Source organism: Macaca fascicularis, chromosome 1, assembly GCF_037993035.2.
Source record: "Macaca fascicularis isolate 582-1 chromosome 1, T2T-MFA8v1.1".
Taxonomy (NCBI): domain Eukaryota; kingdom Metazoa; phylum Chordata; class Mammalia; order Primates; family Cercopithecidae; genus Macaca; species Macaca fascicularis.
The window spans coordinates 57,549,436-57,573,208 of NC_088375.1; positions in this window are offsets into that span (position 1 = coordinate 57,549,436).

Here is a 23,773-nt window from a genome sequence, read left to right on the forward strand (position 1 = left end):
TGTCATGATATCTTCTGTTATACCCTGATGGTGTTTGATTTACAGACACTATAATGGTAGAAAAAATATCTATCACAGTGACATCGATTGGTATTTTGGCTGGCTGAGGTTAAGCCATAGAGAGGGACCATCAAGAGGGAAAACGTAGGGAAACCCCTGGCTCCTAACAGAGAATGTGTTTGATAGCTTCTCGCCTGGAGAGCCATTTCCAGACAGATATTTATAAATAAAGAATGTGGCACTCACTGAAATCATGTTACGTAGTGTCTCATCACAACAGTCTACCAGCACCATGATTGCACCAACCCAGTTAAATATCAGGAGTTTTAGTTCCCAACCCCCTCCCCTCTAGTGAATTAGAAAGCAATTAACTCACAGACAAATAAAGTTATTCAAAACAACCGAAGCAGTTGTGGGTAGACAGTCTCAGTTATTCAGGAGTTTTCAGTTTTGTAAATTATTTTGTCTTCGAATGTCTTGTTTCGCTATCTAGTAGATACTAAAATCTTTTTCTTTGTTCATTTGAGGGGACCAACAGGGAAAAGAAAGAAAATTCAACTTAGTCAAAAGGTACTATATCCACGACTATCAAGAGATGGAAGAGACCTTAGTAATTATTTAGTACACCACCTAACTTCAAAAATGAAGAAAGCAAATATCAGAGTAAAGACACGTTCCTAAGGACACATATATCCTTAGCTATAAAAAAGATGAAGAATTTTGACAGCAGCCTCCACAAACAGTACATTTTCTTCTAAATATAAAATGCCATTTCCTGGAAGCTCTTCTCAATAATTACTACTGAAGAATTTTTTAAAATAACAGTTATCCAAATTGAAGGTCAAAAATCTTGTTTTGCTAGGTGACTCTGAAGTCACCAATTGACACAATATCAATTAAATAATTATCTGGAGTCATGTAAGTCAACATTTTTCCCTCTTCTCTTTTCTCTTCTTTTTTGAGCCTACAAATTGTGTATGGGAAATAAAATAACCTATAAATGACATCTTCTTAGTTTCTTACATCTCTCTCTTCACGTTGACATACCAATGGGAAAAATTTTAAAGGGACACAGTAAGGAAATGACAAGTCAAGAGACACAGACCCACCCTAGTAAATGTCAAACATACAAACTCCAAAGCTTATGAGTCTCTCCTCTTTAACTGGGAAATTCACTCTGAATATGTGATCCATTTCTTGCCTTTTCAACTTCCAGGACTGCCCAGTCATACCTGGGACTACTTCTTTCCCTTGGGTTCCACCAGCCTGTGGGCCACCTGCTCATCAGACAGCACTTTGAGGTCCTTGGACACAGACAAAACAATCAATTGAGTAGCTGGTTTAGTCACTTTTAAACCAACTGTATAGCATTTTCTAGTCACAAAGCAAGAATTTCAAGTTTCCACCCTCTTTTCCCTGGAGGCACCCAAGTTAGATTTTAGAATGTTGCAAAGGAAAGTGTGGAGGAGTTAAATAGATGTGTAATAAGAAATGATCATTCAAGTAAACAGAATTTTGTCTCATTTAAAGATTAAAGATGAAATCTTTAAAGATTAAGATTATTCTTATAATCATATCAAAAATTACTCAGAGGTTTTCTTAAAGATGTATTGGATTACATGGTTTTCTCATTGGCCAATCTACACCACATAGGTTGAATGAAGAATTCACCCCCAACTCCACCCTTGGGATTTCATCAAAGAGGCCACCCTGAAGTTTCCGGCCTAGGGCATCGTGATCTGAAACTCATCTATCACTGATCACCATCAACATCTGTCATCTACCTTGCTAAAGGTGTCCTTCCCCTTTTCCTCTGCCTGTGCAACCGCACTGTTAAAGAGTTGCTTAAGTTTCCTGATACAAAAAAAATATGAATAGCAAAAAACATGTTAATTCAATAACACTGCTATCTTTGATTTACATTTTAAAGGAATATTCTAATAAAACCATGACATAGTAATACAGAAAGGCTTTCTGTTTCGGACAGGATATAACAGTTATTTACTTTTATTTAGTTTTAGCTTTTAATTTTATTTAAATTCCTAAAGGCAACCACTGTTTTACTATAACCTACTAAAACTGCAAAAATGCTTAAAGTACTTGTACTTTCAGATTTAATATTGGGGGAACAAAACAGTAATTGAATTTCCACTTTAATTATCTTATAATTTGCCTTCTTAGTAAGAGAATACTTTTAGAGCTATTTCAAGGAATTTCTTTTTTTAAAAAATTAAAGATTTTACTAGATTATTTTCCTTGAGTTTAAGATGAATAATCTCCTTATAGGTGTCTAGTAATTGTCTGCATTTTTATTCATTAAAACAATTTTAGACTATATATTAATGAAAGAAGAAAGTTCCACTAAAATCTTCTATGTAGATTTTCTTAATGGAAACTTTTGAGATTATTTTTTCTCAACATTTTCCTGTTTAGAATATTTTTAACTTGTAACTTATTTTTTCCCAGTCAAGACACTGACTAACAACAGTATTACTCAATAATCTATGACACTAGAATATAATTTCCTTAGAATTACTTCCTAGAGGGTTAAGAAATTTCTCTTCCATCCCCACCCAAGAATAATGCTGTTCAAAACTTTTACAAATATGTCCTGCATATAAATATAACCTTTAAGATAATGAGTAGTAAAAAAATAAAAGTCATATGAAGTATCCAGTTTTTCAATCAATATATTGAAGCTATAGGATGTTTACATGCTGCTATTCACTTCAGGGAGACCCAGAAGAGAATCCATATCTATTGTACAGGGAAATAGACAAAACAACAGGAGTTTTAGCTACTGGACACCGATTAAAGAATAATGGGAAAACTTTTATGCAGCTAAAAACCTTCTGGGACTACTTGCTTTTAATGGACAGTAACAGGTTTTGAAACACAACCTTTACAGGTTCTGTACAAAGGCCATTTATATCTTGAAACTTGACTTGAGATTTTATTCATAGTGCCCAAACAATAGTCACTCATTTATTCATTCATTCATTCAGCACATTTTTTTTTTTTTTTAGCTTCTTCTATGTGCCATGTACAGGATCTACAGAAAGGAAAAGTACAGCCCCTGGCCTCACTGTGCTTATAATTAAGAGATAACACAGACATGAAAACCAACAATCTGGGCATATCAGATAAGTGTTATAATATGGGCATGTTCCATGTGCAATTGAAGTATGGAAGAAGGACTGTCCACAGATGCTCTAATAGTCACTCAATACCTATGTAATGAGCACCTCAGTGTTAGATGCAGTACTTAGCACCAGGGTTACAAAGATGAAGAAGGAAAAAAGTATACCACAATATGACCATTGCCATAGCAGAGATATGCAAAGATGCCATAGAAAAACAGGGAAGGATATCTGGCTCAAGGTGAAAGAGACATGTTAAGATCTTGAAAAGACATTCAAATGTGTTTAAAGTATTTGCATTTACAGATTTAATATTAGGAGAACAAACTTTAAACATTGGCTGAGCTTGCACTGCTCTAATTTTCTTATAATTTGCCTTCTTTGTACATTTAAATACGAGAAGGATGTGTAGAAAACAAAATGTCCTATGGCATGGGAGTCTAGCAGAGCCATGGTTTAAAAATGATGAGTAGTTCTGTATAGACGGGGTGCAGGGTGAACCTGAGGGAAAAAGCAAGGTCATCTCAAGGAAGGAGTTTCATCTTGAATACCAGTCTAAGCAATTTGGGCTCTGTCCCCTAAGCAACGAAGGTCATCAAATGGCTTTGTAAGGAGGAAAGGTATGATCAGATTTGCATTTTTTTTAGAAAAATAATTCCAGCAATTGTTAGGGGCTTGCCCCATGGAGCTTGCATCCATTCATGAATCTGACTCGCACCCCATACACAGGCACAATCCAGTCCCATTATCTAGTGTACATCTTAACTGTGGGTAAGAGCAATAATAAAGGGACCTTCCCAGGCACAACAAGCAGTCTGAGACCAGGCACGGTGGCTCACACCTGTAATCCCAGCACTTTGGGAGGCCAAGGCGGGTGTTAATCCCTTAGGTCAGGAGTTCAAGGTCAACCTGGCCAACATGGCAAAACCCCATCTCTACAAAAAAATACAAAAATTAGCTGGGCATGGTGGTACACACCTGTAATCCCAGCTACTTGGGGAGGCTGAGGCAGGAGAATCACTTGAACCCAGGCGGTGGAGGCTGCAGTGAGCAGAGATCATGCCACTGCACTCCAACCTGGTCAACAGAGCAAGACTCTGTCTCAAAAAAACAAGCAAGCAGTCTGGCTCATTGTTGGTTCAGCTCTCACCCGGAAGCCTCCATTCTCCACAACTGGCCTTTCTGCCTTTGCAATCCCTCCTCTCCATGGCTGGGGACACGGTTCTTGTCCCTATTCGACTGCATTTCTGCCTTCGGGGGCTTGATCTCTTTAGCATGAGTTTCTGCTTTTACAACCTCACCTCTCAGGTCTGTGGTCAAACCCTTGTCATAGTTCCCCATTGATATGGTTTGGCTGTATCCCCACCCAAATCTCATCTTGAATTGTAGCTCCCATAATCCCCACATGTTGTGGGTGTTATTTCACTACACTCTCCAGCAGTTATACCATTTTTGGCTTTTTTCTCTGAATCATCTTGTTCTAAAGAGCTCAGAGAATTTAGAAGGTGTCACATTTTATTGGACAGAAGTCCTGGTTTTATACGTGAAATCTCTTTCTGACTAGATGATATATCAACTCACTTGTATTTATAAAATGCAAATGACCTTTGGAATATAAAAGGTGGTAAGGTCTTTTAGTGGATTATCCTTCCACATTTAGCATTTTTAAAGCAAAGGTACATTTATTCAAGATAAGGGGATAGATGATAATAAAGGCACATAACATCAATTTGCTATCAGACGGCAGGTGGCTTTGCATCATTTTCCCTTAAGATGCTACAGACACTGTAAAAGTAGTGTACACATTTAAAATCATACACAACTTTTCAATGCCCAAGCCTCTTAAAATATTTATACATAATGATATTTTCACTTATATCTACAGCACTATAAAGCAGGAGAAAATTTTCTAAATTTGTTCCTGGATTATTTTTTCTTTTTTCTTTGAGATGGGGTCTCAGGCTAGAGTGCAGTGGTATGATCATGGCTTGTAGCCATGACCTCCCAGGCTCAAGCGATCCTCCCCACTCAGCCTCCTGAGTAGCTGGGACTACAGGCATGCACCACCATGCCCTGCAAATATTTTATTTTTTTATAGAGATGGGATCTCACCATGTTGCCCAGACTGGTCTTGAATTCCTGGACTGAAACAATCCTCCTGCCTCAGCCTCCCAAAGTGCTGGGATTACAGGCACAAGCCACCACACCCAGCCACACATTTTTTATAAAGAATATGTATGATGGAAAATATATATTCAGACTTACATCTTTCTTGATTAGTATATTGTTATCATTTATTATGTCTCTACTCTGTATTGGGCATAATACAAGGTGCTTTAAATACTGTATATTATTTAATACTGGCAATAATTCTATAGTAGACATAATCTTCTTTCTATAGATGAGAAACCGAGAGGTTAAATGACTTCCCCAAAATCATATAGCTAGGATGAAACACATCTGAAATTCGAATCCAAGCTTGTTTGATTCTAAAAGCTTTCTTTGATTCTTTCTGCCAAGCACTACGCCTAGCATAAACACAGGAGATTTTGTAGCTGGATTTTAATCACGTCTCTGCAGATAACTATGTGATGTTGAGCTAGTGACTTAACCTCTCTTTTCTTCAGTTTCCTCATGTGTTAGAATAGGAATAACAAGAACACCTACCAACTAAGAACCTTGCTAAGATTGCGTAAGTTAACATAGGAAAAGTGTCTGGAACTATGTCTGGTACATAATAAGTGCTTCCAAAATTCCATCAAAAATTGATAGTGCTTAATATCATCATTATCATTATTATTATTGTGATAACTACCACACAATGCTTCCCTCTATGGGAAATTTCCCTTGACCCTGCATTTTTTCCTCTTAAGCTAGAATCTTACTTCATGTTCCCCATCACAGTTAAACTTATTGAAAGAGGTGTTTATGCTTGCCGCCCTCTTTCCTGCTCAGCTGTGGTTTCATGGTTTCTACTGCAGAAGGTGTTTTTGTTGAGAATTATGTGGCAGAGACACCAAGGTATTCAACAAAACTCATCTACTTTATCTTCTAGGAACACATTCAGACCACAGTTTCCAACCTCCCTTACTGTTGGGTGTAGCCATGTGATTAAGCTCTAGCCAATTGAATGTGGGTCAAGGTGATGCAGCCCTTTAAAGGCTTTCACATTGTTTCTCTCTTCTTACATATGCAGACCTTGTGCTGAGGATTCAGGTTCATATTTCAAGGCCTGAAAGTATTACAGAGATACTGATTGAAACGACTCATGTCCCTATATGAATATGTGAAGCAGAGTACACCTGCATGCACATACAGACACACGTGCACACACACACATACACACACAACCACCACCTCACCCACAGCCAATTGGAAATTACACGAAAAATAAACTAATGTTAAGCTATTGAAACGCTGGGATTGTTTCTTACAGAAACTAACGTTACGTACATTAACTAATATGATCACTTATGATATTCTTTACATTCTTTGTCTTTATCTTACTTGGCCTCTCAGAGAATTTCTTCAAACGTTTTCTTCTCACAGCTTCCATGACATTGGACTCTTCTGATTTTCCTCCTCCATTTTTGTGCATTCCTTCCCAGTTTCATTTCCTGGCTTCCTATCCTCTACTTCAGGGGTCTACAGGCTTTTTCTCTAAAAGGCTAGATGGCAAATAGTTTAGACTTTGTGGGACACATGCAATCTCGCATATTCTTTGTTTTCTATACAAGCCCTTAAAATATAAAAAGCTTTCTTAGCTGCTAGCCATACAGGCACAGGCCCACAGCCTTTGGCCCATTGGCTGTGGTTTCTGGACCCTTGTTCTAGTTGACTGACAAATGTAGAAGTTTCCCATTCCTACCTCAGCCTCAACTTCTGCTACCTTAGCTTCATACACTCTCCCTAGAGAATTTTATCCAATCCCATGCTTTAAACACACCTGTATATTAATGGCTCCTAGATAGATATCTCCTGAGCTGACCTTTTCCTTCTGAAACAGACCAAAACCTACAACTGTTTACTTGGCATCTCCTCCTTTTGGATACCTACTAGGCCTCTTATACATAAAAAACCAAAGAGGGACTGCTGATCTCCCCATTCCACATGTTCCCAGCTTGACAAACAAACACCATGATCTTCAAGCCAAAAATATAGGCTCTATCCTTGATTTTCCATTTCCCTTACTCCCCTAGCCCAATCAATCACTAAGATGTGCTGTTTCTAGTTTCAGTATATATCTGGAATCCATCCACTCCTCTGCATCCCCTGGACACCACCCTCGTTCAAGCCATTGCTCTCTCATCTTAAAACAGTCTTCTAACTGGTTTCCCTGCTTCCGCTTTTGCCTCCCATAATGGATTCTCTAAAGAGCAACCAGAGTGATTTTTTTAAAAAAATTTAAACTAATTCATGATGCTATTCAGAATCAAGTGTCTTCCCCTGGCTCTTAAAATAAGACCAAACTCCTTCCCCTGTAGGATGAAGTCTCTTCCTTTCTCATTTTGTTCTGCTGTCCCTGCCCAAATCTCTTGTCGAATTGTAATCCCCAGTGTTGGCAGAGGGACCTGGTGGGAGGGTGATTGGATCATGGGGGTGGATTTCCCTCTTACTATTCTCATGATAGTGAGTTCTCACGAGATCTTGTTGTTTAAAAGTGTGTAGCACCTCCCCCTTCCCTCTCCACTCTTGCTCCAACCACGTAAAATGTAACTGCTTTTGGCCAGGCACAGAAGCTCAAACCTGTAATCCCAGCACTTTGAGAGACCAAGGTTGGCAGATCACCTGAGGTCAGGAGTTCAAGACCAGCCTGGCCAACATAGTGAAACCCCGTCTCTACTAAAAATACGAAAATTTGCCAGGTGTGGTAGTACACGCCTGTAATCCCAGCTACTCAGGAGGCTGAGGTGGGAGAATCACTGGAACCTGGGAGGCAGAGGTTGCAGTGAGCCGAGATCATGCCACTGCACTCCAGCCTGAGTGACAGAGCAAGACTGCGTCTCAAAAAAAAAAAAAAAAAAATAGATGAAACTGCTTCCCTTTAACCTTCTACCATAACTGTAAGTTTCCTGAGGTCTCCCCAGCCATGCTTCCTGTGTAGGCTCCCAAACTGTGAGCCAATTAAACCTCTTTACCTGATAAATTACCCAGTCTCAGGTACCTTTTTATACCTGTAGAAGAACGAACCAACACAGCCTCTTTCTGGACACCTGACTGTTTTCTATTACAACACTGTATTTCCTTCACAGTGATGTTCACAATGGGTGACCTGCTTGTATTTGTAGTTATTTACCAATTTTTGTCTTTCCCCCAACACGTACATATGCCCTTACACACCAGAATTCACCATGAGGGTGGAGATCCCATGTGTCTTTTGTCCCAGTGTGATGCCTAGAATATTAACTTGTATGTGTTGCATTTAATAAACATTTGGGGCATAAGAGATGAATACATGAGTGAAAACAGGAAACAGTCCAGTGAATTCTAGTGACAGAATTTGTTTTGACTTTAGTGACACCAACACTAACTTCAGATAAACTGTTAGTTACTGATGGTATTTTGCAGCTCAAAATATTTCACAGTTGTGCTTGCCTTTATCTTTACTTTTCATGAATCCCAATGTGAGGCCAAGTGATATCTAATGTTATGAATGTTATTTTATAGAGGAGGACGTTGAGGAGGACGTTGAGGTTTCAGCAGATCACCATTTGTATGGTTTGGCTCCCTGTTCCTACCCAAATATCATGTTGCATTGTAATTCCCAATGCTGCAGAGGAACCTGGTGGGAGGTGATTGTATCATGGGGACAGATTTCCCCCTTGCTGTTCTTGTGATAGTGAGGAAGTTCTCATGAAATCCGATGATTTAAAGTGTGTGGCACTTCCCCCTTCATTGTCTCTCTCTCTCTCTCCTGCTCCACCATAGCAAGACATGCTTGCTTCCCCTTTGCCTTCTGCCATGATTGTAAGTTTCCTGAGGTCTGCCATCCATGCTTCCTGTACAGCCTGCAGAACTGTGAGTCAATTAAACATCTTTTCTTCGTATATTACCCAGTCTCAGGAAGTTCTTTATAGCAATGTGAGAACAGACTAATACAACCATGAATGTGAATTTAGGAATTCAAGTTTCTGCTGCCCTCGGCTCATCATCATTGCCCAGTAGGCCCTGGACTCAACAAATTTCAGAGAAAAACATTAATTATTCCTCTTTCTCTGCTTCTATGAGGGCCCTAGTGCTGTCATTTCAGGTCTCAAAAAAGAAGGCGTTTAAAGAAAACTTGTTGTGTAAAATATGAAATGACAAAGTTTAATTCTGTACTTTGAAACATGAAATAGGAGAAAGTAGTGTCACAAAAAAAAGTGTATGGAAGGGATTATGAGGCATAAATTATGAAACATAAACAAGAGAACAAGAAAGACTGTGAAGTCATATCCCACTAAAAACAGAGCTCATCTGAAAACTGAAAACAGAGGCCACCTGATCGTCACGAGAGCATCGTGTCAGTCTGAGTCCTGGAAGTGGTAGAAATCGTGAAAAGGAACCTTGGGAGAAGAGAGCAATAATTAAAATTCTGGATGCAGATTAAAGGCTAAAGGAACTGATACTGAATTCCCCTGAAGAAGAGATATTTAGAGGGACACCATGGCCTCATGGAACACTCACTCCAGCTGTCTTCTGCGTCCACTAACAAGAATATGGATTTAAATCATGAACTAGCGTGACTTCAGCCAGATGGGAGAATTTCAGAATCATTGAGTCTCTGCCTATGCTTTTCATTCCCTGATGATATTTTAGTAATGTAAGATTTCACTGGCTACAGATATTCAATAAAAGCATGTCCATCTCGCCATGGCAACAAAGCTCGTCCTGGGTACCCCTGGCCCCACGTCTCTTTTTATAACTGCTCTCAAATGGGCTTTTTCTCCTCCATGTTGGAAAATAAGTGCTTATAAACTTCATTCATACTGGATGCAAAATAACAGAGTACCTTAAAGCATCACTCTTCTCAAATTTGCTTGCATTTGAATATGTGCTAAAGGAATCAAGGTTGAACAGTAGAAATTTAGGAGTCAACCAAGCAGCTGAGAGAATAATTGAATGGAATTTTAGAACTTTTCTGTGGTTTTTCTCAAAACATCCCATGCAGGCAGACATCTAGATCTAGGACCACAAAGGATGGAGTAGAACAAAATTTTGCATTTCCATAAAAGACAAGATAAGTCATTCCCTTGATATAGTAAATTCAGCTCATAAACATTAGTGTTAACCAACATTTACTAAACAAACTATGTGTCAAGGATTGTGCCAAGTGATATAAGGAATAAAAAGAGAAAAAGGCCCAGCCTCTGTTTCCCAAAAGCAAACAACTTAGCATGAAAAAAAAAGGCACATGTTTAAATAGCTCTGATCTAATGCAGGGTATGGAGAGCATTTTAATGAGAGTAAAACTGCAGAACTTAAGAAAAGAGACTAATTCCCATTAGGGATGTTCTAATTCATCTAAAAATCTGCTAAATATAGAATTATGTGTACAGACAAAGATCACAAATATTCAAATAATTAAGCCACAATAAAATGTATATTGAAATACTAATAAAAACAATAAGACTTGTTCTCTGATGATTTAGAAATAACTTCAGAGTTTTACAAAGATTCTCCTTATAACCATCAAATGTCACTGAACTATAGACATAAGATGTATTATTGTTTAATTGAATATTCTAGTTATTAAATTCCTGTTTCATCCCTTATTGCTAGGAAACATATGCAAGCTGTAAGATGAAGGTAACTAATTTTTCTTTATTCTTTTAGAGGTTTAATGACATTTTCTGATACATATAATAGAACATGATACAAAATTCAGAAATTCCTGACTTTGGAACAAGGCAGAAAAGATACAAGAATCAAGAACAGTATACATTTTATAAAGTGGGAAGGTCAGAAAATAGACAATTGTCAGTGGATATCTATATGAATAAAGTCTTGATCACACAAAAATCCTTATAATGACTTAGGTTCTATCACTACCACACACGTTTTGTAGAGGAATGTCATCTGTGACAGGCAGAGAGCAGTGGAGACACCAGCTCTGATCTGGGTGGGAAGAGACCCGGTTAAAGTGCCGATGTGAAAAAGTCACACTCCTGCCTAGGCTCCCTTAGCATCTCTTTTAATTTTCAGGGTAAAATCAAACCCACCTTCTTGGAATGTGGTAAAGAGGTATTTGATCCCTCTTCCAAGTTCTGTTCCCTATCATACCCAGAGTCTGAATCAATCTGAAAACTAACATCCAGGCCTCGTTATCTTTCTGGTTACATCTGTTCAGAACTAAAACTTTCAGAAGCTACAGAGCAAGAGGACAAGATGGAGGGAGTGGCAGCATCTGATCTTAGGAAGTAAACTTTAATAAGAATTCCACACAGAAGGCAAAGGAGAAGAACTCTGGTGAGCAATGCATGGGGTAAACTGGAAAGTTTCTTGCATTCAAGGGCCTCAGAATGTGGAAGAGCCAAACAAAGAAAATAAAATCCACATATTAAAAGAAAAGCCAAGGAAACCATCAAAAACATGCAATTTAAAATAACAAAAGACCAAACATATTGGTACTGCAATCCCAGAAGCTACAATTCTCTTATTAAAACACTGTAATTCTCAGACTAGTTTGCTATTTAAAAAAAAAAAAAAAAGCAAAATTCAACTTTGGCTTAATAAAAATAAGACACAACAGGGCAAAAGGGACCCCCACAAGGTAGGGGATCTGCTTCAAGTTCAATGCTTAAAGATTAGGACTGGGATGGATCTCCCCACCACAATCTTGTAACAAGTGTTAGTTTAGTGACTACTGGCTATGTCTACAACACATCCATATCACCTAGGGGAAGGACCCCAAATTATCATAATAAAATGTGGTTAGAGATTGATACTAAAGCAATGGGTAGAGGCAACTGCAAAACACCATAGACAGAGGCAGGTGAACAAAGAGAAGGAAGGTAAGATCACAAATGCCAATAGTTCAGACTAAAACACCAGACACAGACACACCTTGGGCATATTAAATAAGGTTTTTTTATCAAGAAGATTTAAAAGGAAGTCACTACAGTTGGGATATTCAATATTTTCAGATGATAGACAAAGGCATCAGTTTCCAAGTCCCCCAGAAAGACCTCATCAGAAGTCTATAGTGACAGATGATAAGACTATAGGAGTGAGGATCCCGTCATACATTCTAGAAGTTTGATGACCCATTTCCAATCTCAGCCTTATAATAATGTGAGGCTAGTGTATATGAAATTATATGCATTTGGGACATTTTTTTACCCTACACAATTATTAAACTTAATATATAAGGTGAGAGCAGATCAGCATGTAAGCCAGTCTGGATGAGTGCTGGAGACCATCGCATCTGAGTAAGAAGGTCCCATTCAATCAGTGTTATTCAATGTACAGCATCAGTAGGGTGTGTTATACTACTAGATGTGACCACAGACCTCATTTTTTACACTCAATTTTCCTTGGCTGATGGAGTCCGATCCAAGTATTTCCTGCATAACTAGGACAAGGTAAGATACACAGATGTCTCTGCATGTACTCAACAGTACCCAATGTCATGAGATTTTCCCAAAAGTTAAAAAAAGATATTATATGTGTTTACATGTGTTTACTATTTCAATTTTGGGCAAGAAATATACATATTCGCATAGAAAAGGAACTGAAAGAAAACGCACTAGGTTGTAGTAACATAACAAATGAATTCTACTTTCGTCTTTTAGTGTTATTGGTGCTCACAAATTGTGAAAATGATTGTATATTCATCTTATGATCAGAAAGAATCAATATCTTGTGAAAACTACTCTCACAGTAATGTGGAGGGGGATGTGAAGGGTCAAGAACAGTCAGGAAACTGCAGATGTCAAGACAATAGTATGATAACGGCCAGGACAGAATTAAAGGATTTAGGAATTATTAAAAGGGTACAAAGACTTGGGGACTTATTTTATGTAGAAGACAAATATAAGTCCCCTGGCTTGGGAAGCTGTGTAGAAGGTAAAAACATTAATTAGGGGTATATATGTTGTTGAGAAGGAATGTCCCAGAAAGATGGTACATTTGATATTTAGCATGTGTTTGGTTTGAGCTGCCTTGAGAAAGGCAGGTAGAGATGCCAAGTAAATATGATGAGAGAGAAAAACCGAGAGGGAGGGAGGGAGGAAGGAAATAAGGGAGGGAGAGAGAGAAGGACAATGGAAAGATGGACATGAAACAGGGGCTTATGATATAGATTTAGGCTGAAGATACTGCTTGGCAGTAGCATTATATAAACATTATTGACTCTGTGTAGACTGATGTGGTCCCAGTGAAAGGTATATGATTATATAGGCTTACTTTCTTCTTCTATGACAGGGTTTCTCAACCTCAGCATGACTAATTTTGGGGTGGAATAATTCTTTGTAGTGGGAGACTGCCCTGTGCATTTGCAGGATGTTTAGCAACATCCCTGGCCTCTGTCTACTAGATGTCAGTAGCACCAACCTTCCCTTTCAGTTGTGACCACCAACAATGTCTCTGGAGATAGCCAAATGTTCCTGGGGGTTAAACATCACTTCCGGTTGAGAACCACTGTTCTAGTGCATAATGGCAATGGGGCATGATGTTTTTCAATTTAAGAGGAATCTATGTATTCAGATCAAGAAATTTTCCAGTAAAGATTTTTATTGGGTTAACATGTGTCAGGTATTGTATTAAGTACTAGAAATACAAAAGTGAATAAAATGTGGGCCAGGTCCTTATGGAGTCCATTATCCAGTGACAGATAGAGACAGATAAACAAATAGCTACAATGTTTTATGCAAAGTGCTACAGTTTTAGCAAGCACAAAATTCTCTGGTAGCAAAACAGGGAATGCTAATGTGACAGAGGAAAAAAAGAGTCAAAGAGAAAATGACATTTAAGTTGGGTCTTGAAAGATAAGTATGACTTCACCAAGTGAAAATGGTAGGGTAAGGCGTTCCAAGAAATGCATGTGCAGAGAGATTAGCGAGTGAGGAATGTGGAAGAAAGTGCTACCACACAGCTCTATTTCACACCCTTGAAAATTGACATTGTTTCCATTTTTACTTCACTAGTGCTTTGATATAATCTCCAAAGAACTTACAATGGCCCAGGATCTATGTCATTGGGCAACAAGAATGAAACTCTATCTAAAAAAAATAATTAATAAATAAAGGAAGAAAGAAAGAAAGAGAAAGAAAGAAAGAAAGAAAGAAAGAAAGAAAGAAAGAAAGAAAGAAAGAAGGAAGGAAGGAAGGAAGGAAGGAAGGAAGGAAGGAAGGAAGGAAGGAAGGAAGGAAGGAAGGAAGGAAGGAAAGAAAGAGGCATCTTTGCTCTCAGGAACTAGAGAGAGGGAAAAGAGGACAGGTAGGCCAGTCTCTAAGTCATCCTTAATGTCAAATGTAAACAAAGTGATACTAACTGTGCTGGGCAAAAGAACAGAAGTTGTCTTTATATTTACTCTAGTTCCCACGTATTGCCAAGAGCACTTAAATTGACCTCATATGGGGCCATTAAAAAGGGTTTTCATCCAGCTGGCTGGCTTCCCAGTCAATACCTCAGGAACAACAGGGCTTCTCCCCTGCCTCACCAGGTAACCCCTCAGTGAGACTAATTAGATTTTTCCCCCCAAAACATCCAGGCTATTGATTTGAGAATTGAAAATAATATTGATGCAGAGTAGTCAGTTAAAGTTGAATAAGAATTAACTACAGAATTTTTTATACTAAGAAAAATATGAAATGTCTATAATTTTTACTGCTATAAGAATTTCAATTTTAAAAGATTCTTATGATGTAAACCCTTTTGTAAAAATCTGGGCTTTCTGAATCAAAGAAATGACACGATAATTGTGCCAAGTGCCTTAAACTTTTGATTGTCTTAATACATTGAGGGTTTTTGTGTGTCTCTGAAAACAAAGACTACGATGTTCGGATGACATTTATTTATGTGAAGTTTATTAATCATAATCTCCTAATAGCAGTACCATTTTCTCTGCCTTTACTAAGTATATACTCATTCGTTCATTCATTCATTCAACATTTTCTAAATACTGATGATGCACAAGGCTGTGTACAAATATATAGATGCTTCTCAGGCAAAGATGTTGAAATTAAAAAAACAACAACAACTAAGAACATAGTCCTGCCCTTCTGACAGGCACTGTGCTAACGTTTTATGTACCTATCTCATTAAATTCCCCCTCCCTAGGTAAAAGTTATTATACTTATCTCCATTTTACAAAAGAGGAACTGGAGAGTTTCAGTAACTTGCCCAAGAACACACAGCTAAGGATGACTTAGAGACTGGCCTACCTGTCCTCTTTTCTCTCTCTCTAGTTCCTGAGAGTAAAGATGCCCATTTCTTTCTTTCTTTCTTTCTTTTTTTTTTTTTTTTTTTTTTTTTGAGACGGAGTCTCGCTCTGTCGCCCAGGCTGGAGTGCAGTGGCCGGATCTCAGCTCACTGCAAGCTCCGCCTCCCGGGTTTACGCCATTCTCCTGCCTCAGCCTCCTGTGTAGCTGGGACTATAGGCGCCCGCCACCTCGCCCGGCTAGTTTTTTGTATTTTTTAGTAGAGACGGGGTTTCACCGTGTTAGCCAGGATGGTCTTGATCTCCTGACCTCGTGATCCACCCGTCTCGGCCTCCCAAAGTGCTGGGATTACAGGCTTGAGCCACCGCGCCCGGCTCTTTCTTTCTTTTTTAATTTTTTATTTATTTATTTATTTATTGAGATAGAGTTTCATTCTTGTTGCCCAGGTTGGAGTGCAATGGCATGATCTCGGCTCACCGCAACCTCCAGCTCCTGGGTGCAAGCAGTTCTTCTGCCTCAGCCTCCCAAGTAGCTGGGATTACAGATGTGTGCCACCATGCTTGACTAATTTTTTTGTATTTTTAGTAGAGACAGGGCTTCACCATGTTGGGCAGGCTGGTCTCAAACTCCTGACCTCAGGTGATCTGCCCAGCTCAGCCTCCCAAAGTGCTGGGATTCCAGGTGTGAGCCACCACACCCGGCCGAGATGCCCATTTCAATGCTTCAGCTGCCTTTCCATTTTCTCTCCCACAATTCCAGTCTGGTCTCTTCAGTCCTCATGGCTGAACCCACATCCTACATTTATCCAAGTTCTCAGCCTTCGGAATGCCTTCCTTCTTCCTGCCAAAGAGATCGTAGGAATCAGAGAGGGAAGGCTCATGCTCTTCTCTATCCGATGGTGCTGTGTCAGTCCACATCCAATTCTACTTTTGCCTCTTATGAGTTTACCCTTTTATACTACTTGTTCAGAAATGTTGGTACTCACTTTATCCTCAGCTTTGTCTGTCTAGAATCTCTCCCTGTTGCATACTTTTAAATACGATCTTATGTTGTTTATTTCCCAAATTTAGATCTCCATGCAAACTTCTCTGTGCTTTAGATTCATAGTTCAACTGCCAACTTTAAGTCTCCATTTGGATGTGGTGATTTCTAGCACACATCAAATCCATCTCTTTTTCATATGTGAGCATAAAACTAGATCATATTTCCCAGTCAGGGGTGACCATGGGGCTGTGTTTTATCTAATAGAATCCAAACACTAGAGATGTGTGTGCTGTTTCCAGTCCTAACCCATGAAAACCTTCCATGCCCACTGCTTCATGCTATCATTTCTCTTCCTCATGGAGATGATCCCAGGGTGACAGTTAAAATCACATATGGAAGGTGGCCACAGTTTCTGTCAGTCTGAATCTCTGAACAACTAAACAGAAGAAAGCTGCCTTGCTAATCTATTTGTCCATATGTTACAGGAGTAAAAAATTATTCTTTAAACTAATACGCATTCTGTATCTATTTGCCAATTAGAAAGGCAGATAGCCCTTCATACTAACAAAGTAATGGCAAAACTGCAATTACTTTTGCACCAACCAAATAGTTGTCTCATAGGCAGCTCAAGCTTAACATGATTTCCGTCAAAACCTGTCCTCATCTGCCTTCCTTTATTTAGAAAATGACGCTTTCTTCTACCAGGTCTCAAAGATCACCAACCTGGGAGTTAGTCTTGATTTCTTCTTCTTCTTCACCCTTTACATGCAAACCAAGTGAACTATATCTCCAAAATGCATCACAAATCTATCCACTCTTTCTATCCCTCCTACCAACTCTTTAATCCAAACTACCATATTGTTTGTCTGGATTGTGACAATAGCTTTCTAATTTTTTTCCTATCTTCTTCAATTCAGGACTGCAGGATAAATGTTTTAGGGATTTAAAGAAAACAGTACATATTACAATGAGTTATGAGGGTCCAGGAAAACTTTGTGAAGATTTATGTGATGGTTAGGATAGTAATATAACAGTGGCAATGCCGGGGAAGGTGTGCAAGATAAGGTAATACACAGGCAATGCACAGCAGCAACTACAATGAAACTGGCACTGCTGGGTGTCACTGAGGACCAGGATGCTGCATCCCTCCCTATGATATAAGGAGTTTGACTCTTATTAGAAACAATTTGAGTTAATATGCTTATTCATGAGTTTTCCTGTCTTAAAATTATCAGTGTTCAACTCACAGCCAGTCGATCTACAAGAGTAACATAAGAATAACTTTATTTAAAGCCAAAAACACCACACTATCCAACTTCAAACTATACTACAAGGCTACAGTAACCAAAACAGTATGGTACTGGTACAAAAACATAGACCAATGGAACAGATTAGAGGACCCGGAAATAAAGCTGCACACCTACAACCATCTGCTTTTCAACAAAGTAGATGATAACAAGCAATGGAGAAAGGACTCACTATTCAATAAATGGTTCTGGGATAACTGGCTGGCCATATGCAGATGATTCAAACTGGACCACTTCCTTATACCATATACAAAAATTAACTCAAAATAGATTAAATACTTAAATGTAAAACCTAAAACTATAAAATCCCCAGAAGAAAACCTAGGAAATACCATTCTGAACATAAGCCCTGGCAAAGATTTCATGACAAAGACTCCAAAAGCAATTGCAACAAAAACAAAAATTGACAAGTGTGACTTAATTAAACTAAAGAACTTCTGCACAGCAAAAGAAACTATCAAGAGAGTAAACAGACAACCTACAGAATAGGAGAAAGTATTTGTAAACTATGCATCTAATGATGGTCTAATATCCAGAATCTATAAGGAACAAACAGATTAGCAAGGAAAAATCAAACAACCCCATTTAAAAAAATGAGCAAAGGAGATGAACAGACACCTCTCAAAAAATATATATACTTGCAGCCAACAAGCATCTGAAAAAATGCCAAAAAAAAAAAAAAAAAAAAAGATGAAACACACGCTCAGCATCACTAATCATTAGAGAAATACAAATCAAAACCACAATGACATACCATCTCACACCACTCAGAACAGTGATCATTAAAAGGATGCTGGTTAGGTTGTGGAGAAAAGGGAATGCTTATATACTGCTGGTGGGAATGTAAATTATTTCAGTCACTGTGGAAAGCAGTTCGGAGATTTCTCAAAAAACTTAAAGCTGAATTATCATTCAACCCAGCAATCTCATTCCTGGGTATATACCCAAAATACAATAAATTGTTCTACCATAAAGACACATGCACATGTATGTTCATCACAGCACTATTTACAATAGCAAAGACATGGAATCAATCTAGATGCCCATCAACAGTAGACTGGATAAAGAAAATATGGTACATATACACCATGGAACACTACACAGCCCTTAAAAATAATGAAAAATCATGTCCTTTGCACCAACGTGGATAGAGCTGGAAGCAATTTTTCTAGGCAAATTGACACAGGAACAGAAAACCAAATATCTTATGTTCTCACTTATAAGTGGGAGCTAAACACTGAGTACACATAGACACAAAGATGGGAAAAGCAGACACTGGAAACTACTTGAGGGTGGAGGGTGGGAGAAGGGTGAGGCTTGAAAAACTACCCATCAGGTACTATACTTATTACTGGGTGACGAAATAATCTGTACACTAAACACTCATAACATGCAATTTACCCCTGTAACAAACCTGCACATGTGCTCCCTGACCTAAAATAAAAGTTGACCACCTTAATAATCAGTAGGAATTACTGAGTATGACAGCAGTATAGATGAAAACTCTAAAAAGGAAGAGATTGACCACACATGCATAACTACATGTTCCATTTATTTTAGTAAGAAAAACCTGATAATTTTAGTTTTCTTTAAAAAAAAATCACATCTATCATTTCCCCTGATGTGCCTCATCTGGGAATATTATGTGTCATACCAAAATTAAGCAATATCATGTTTCTAAGTAGGCCACATGATAATATAGATGACTTCAAAACAGGCACAAAATCTAATAGTGAGTTAAGACATGAGTAAGTTAGAAAACTTTATCGAGCACTCTCTCAAATACATACAATATTAAAATTTTATTTTAACATTTAAAAGAAGGAGTGAAAAGCAAGGAAATAAGGCAGGCAATCTGATATTATGTAAATACTCTTAGCATGAAATTCCAAAGATCTGTGTTCAAGCCCCAACATTAATGATAATAATGGAAAATTTTTTAACATATCTGTAAAATTATTGGGTTGAACAGTATATTATAGTAATCAAGAATAAAGCATAGGTGGTTCACGCCTATAATCCCAGCACCTCGGGAGGTCAAGGCAGGTGAATCACTTGAACCCAAGAGTTCGAGACCAACCTGGGCAACATGGTAAAACCCATCTCCATAAAAAATACAAAAATAAGCTAGGTGTGGCAGTGCACACCTATAGTCCCAGCTTCTTGGGGGGAAGAGACGGGAGGATTGCTTGAGCCTGGGAGTTCAAGGCTGCAGTGAGCAGTGATCGTGCCACTGCACTCCAGCTTAGGTTTACAGAGCAAGACCTTGCCTCAAAAAATAATAACAATAATAATAGTAGTACAACTGTGATTAAAAAAAGAATAATTGTTTAGGGTTTGGTTATTGTGTAGATAAGCTTCCACTCACAGCACTTGGTAATTGCTACTCTTGCTATTAGTAATGTATTTGTTGATGAGAAAAAAGTAATCTTTTTTTTTTTTTTTTTTTTTTTTTGAGACAGAGTTTCGCTCTCATTGTCCAGGCTACAGGACCAAGGCATGATCTCAGCTCACCGCAACCTCTGCCTCCCAGGTTCAAGTGATTCTCCTGCCTCAGCCTCCTGAGTAGCTGGGATTACAGGCATGCATCACCACACCAGGCTAATTTTGTATTTTTAGTAGAGACGGGGTTTCTCCATGTTGGTCAGGCTGGTCTCAAACTCCCAACCTCAGGTTACCCACCCACCTCAGTCTCCCAAAGTGCTGGAATTACAGGGTTAAGCCACTGCGCCAGGCCGAAAAAAGTAATCCTATCAGTTTAATGCTTGGTTTGAGAAAAGAGTGGACTTAATCAAGTATATGTTAGCAAAAAAAAAAACAAAAAAATGTACTTTTCTTGTCTCGTAGTTTCCAAGTAAATTGTATGTCACAAATTTATAAACATGATTCAGATTTTTTAACTGAAAAATAAATGATGCAAAACAAAGTAGGTTCACTTGTGGTTCAAATTTTAAAACTGTTCATAATAAGATAAAAACAATGTCCCTTCTTCCTCCTCATCAAAGACAGTTCCTTACTGTCCTAGCTTTCTGAATATAAAACATAATATCCAAGGAAAACCACCATATTAATCATTTAAAACTCCACCCTCCTGTTAAAGCCTATGGATGAAAATAAAAGAGAGAAATTCTTTTATAACTCTTTTATGCCCAGATTCAAGCAAAAGCGCTGATTTTTCCCTACTGAATACTTAATGCCTCTCTTCACTGAGATGCTTTAAGTGGGAAGAGAAGCTTGTACAGGCATGTAATTGTCAGTATATTAAACATAGCTGTCAATATATTAAACATGAAGGGGTGGTGGTAGAGTGTGTGCATAAATTACAAAGGTATGGAGTAAAGTACATGTATCTTATACACGTACACTCCTACACATGCATATGTTTTGTGGATACAAGGATATCTTGGAAAACAAGTACATACTAGGAAATTAATAACCCCACAAAGCCAAATCACAAATGTGTTTACATAAGCAATAAGTAAGCAACAAAGAACATGGTTTCCATCGAAGCTAAGAAATGGCTCTTCTGGGTTTTTGTGAAGAAATCCGTAAGCTATGTGCTTGACCCCTGAGATCTAGACAGTGTGGTGGAGATTAGAAACATGGAGTGTGGGAAGTATTTTAAGCTCGCGGGAAGAAAAAGGGATATGTAAATATATTGTTGTAGAATTGATTGTATTGGTCAAGCAAAATTGAGGCCACTTTCAACAAATGTTAAAGGGAAGCTGAGTATTTCAGGCCAAAGTATGTTTCCTGAATTGTGTGAATGTAATTTCAACTCTACTTTTATAGCGTTTGAGGGCTCTGTTAGATTATTAACAATAAGGACCCCTCTGCCTAATTCATTGACTGGGGACTCAAGAAATACATGTGAACTTGGTTTGGTTTTGTCTTGGTTTTTGGTTTTTTTGAGACTGTCTCTCTCTGTCACCCAGGCTGGAGTGCAGTGGCCTGATTTCAGCTCACTGCAACTTCTGCCTCCTGGGTTCAGGAGATTCTCCTGCCTCAGCCTCCCGAAGAGTGGGACTACATGCACGCACCACCACACCCGGCTAATTTTTATATTTTTAGTAGAGATGGGGTTTCACCATGTTGGCCAAATTAGTCTCAAACTCCTGGATTCAAGCAATCCGCCCACCTCAGCCTCCCAAAGTGCTGGGATTCCAGGCATGAACTACCACGTCTGGCCAGTGTGAACTTGTTAAAGCAGCTTTTGTGTGGATTCATACAGAAACAGCAGATCTCTGTTGCCCTGGCAATAGCGTCATCAGTGGGAAGTCCTGTCCACGTGGCTTTTGAGGAAATGCCTTGCAAAGCTGGGAAAGGTAAAATTAAACCTCAATGACACTACCAATTGTATTACTAAAAATAGCAATACTATGAAAATCTATCTTCTGTATTCAGCACACTAATGGGTCACTAATAATTCAATAATCCTAAATAAATTTGCTAACATAGACTACAAAAATGACTTGGTAATGTTCACAAATTTACTGATGTGTACACTTCCAGGTGGACTGTCTTCTTAAGGAACTCTAAGCAGCTACAGAATATTTTGCTCTAAAGCAGAATTCCAAAAGGTAAAGCTCAATTTAGTAAACTCTAAAAAGTTCTGCTTACCTTTTATTATAAATGTTATATTTGAGGGATCTTGGAAGTACATGTATTATTTGATCATATTTCAGTTGAAATTTTATTAAGACTGTTATGGTAGAGATAACACAAGAGAATCAGATAACCTCGTATGAGAACTTCCTCAATGACTAACAAGCTATATGACCTTATTAGTTAATCACTCTATAAAATAAGGGAAATAGATTAGCGAAGCCTTCATGTTATACTGGAAAGAGGATAGAGTTTGGAAGCAAACAAAACTGAATTTATTTCTAGCACCACTACCTACTGTGAGGCCCTGGGCAATATATTTGATGTTCATGGGACTTATTTTCTTCATCAGCAAAACGTTTCTAGCTCCCTAATTATTTGTGTAGTATATTAGCCCCTCAGTGGCCTCTCTCTTTGTCCCAAACCTGTGATGTTCAAGGGTGCTAGCAAGGTTCCAATGAACTATTCAGCTAGCACCCTTGAACATGCCGCTCCCTTGACTTTCTTCTGTTTTTCTCTCCCTTGATAAGTTTATCATTGATACGCCTTCAACTCTCACTTCTCATCTTACTTCTCTCCCAAGCTCCAGGTCTATATGCTCATCATTGTATGTCGGTGTCTCCAAGCATGTGTCCAGATTCAAATGTCCCAAATCAAACTTACCACCTTCCCTCCTGGGTTCTGTATTTTGTAGAGGCATGAACATTCTCTGCATCTAACAAAAGCAGCCTTGCCATTAACTTTCATCCTCTTCTTTTTATCTACTCTCACTCTCTTGTATTATATTCGTCTAGTTGAATGGCTATAAAATACCATCTTAATACCAAAGACTTAAAAATTTATACCTCCAGTCTAGACCTTTCTCCAACTTTATGTTAAATAGCCAACTCCCTATTGTCCTCCCCACCTGGATGTATAAGAGACAATCTCAAACTCAACATATCCAGAATTGAACTCTGGATCTTCACCCCTAAAACCTACTCCCCCTACAGACTTCCCTATATCTTTCCTTCTAATCCCTCAAGTCAAAACCCTTGGCATTATTTTTGGCCTGTCTCCTTTTTTCTCTCCTCATAGTAAATACTCTGGTAAACCTTGTCAGTGTCACTATCACGTTATATACAGTGCATGAACAACCCCCACCAGCATAGACTTTTGTCTGTTTCATTCAATAGCTCACTAGGCCATTTTGTGTCTTTGTTCTTGCTTCTTTCTTCACCTGAAAAGCAGCTCCCAACCATATTCATGTTTGACTCATCCTTCAAAACTCGGCTCAAATAGCACTCTGTCCACCAAGTGGCCCTCTAGTCCTTGACTGGAGGAAATAGCTCCTTGTTTTCACATGTCTAATGGCTTTGCCTCTCTTTTTGACTTA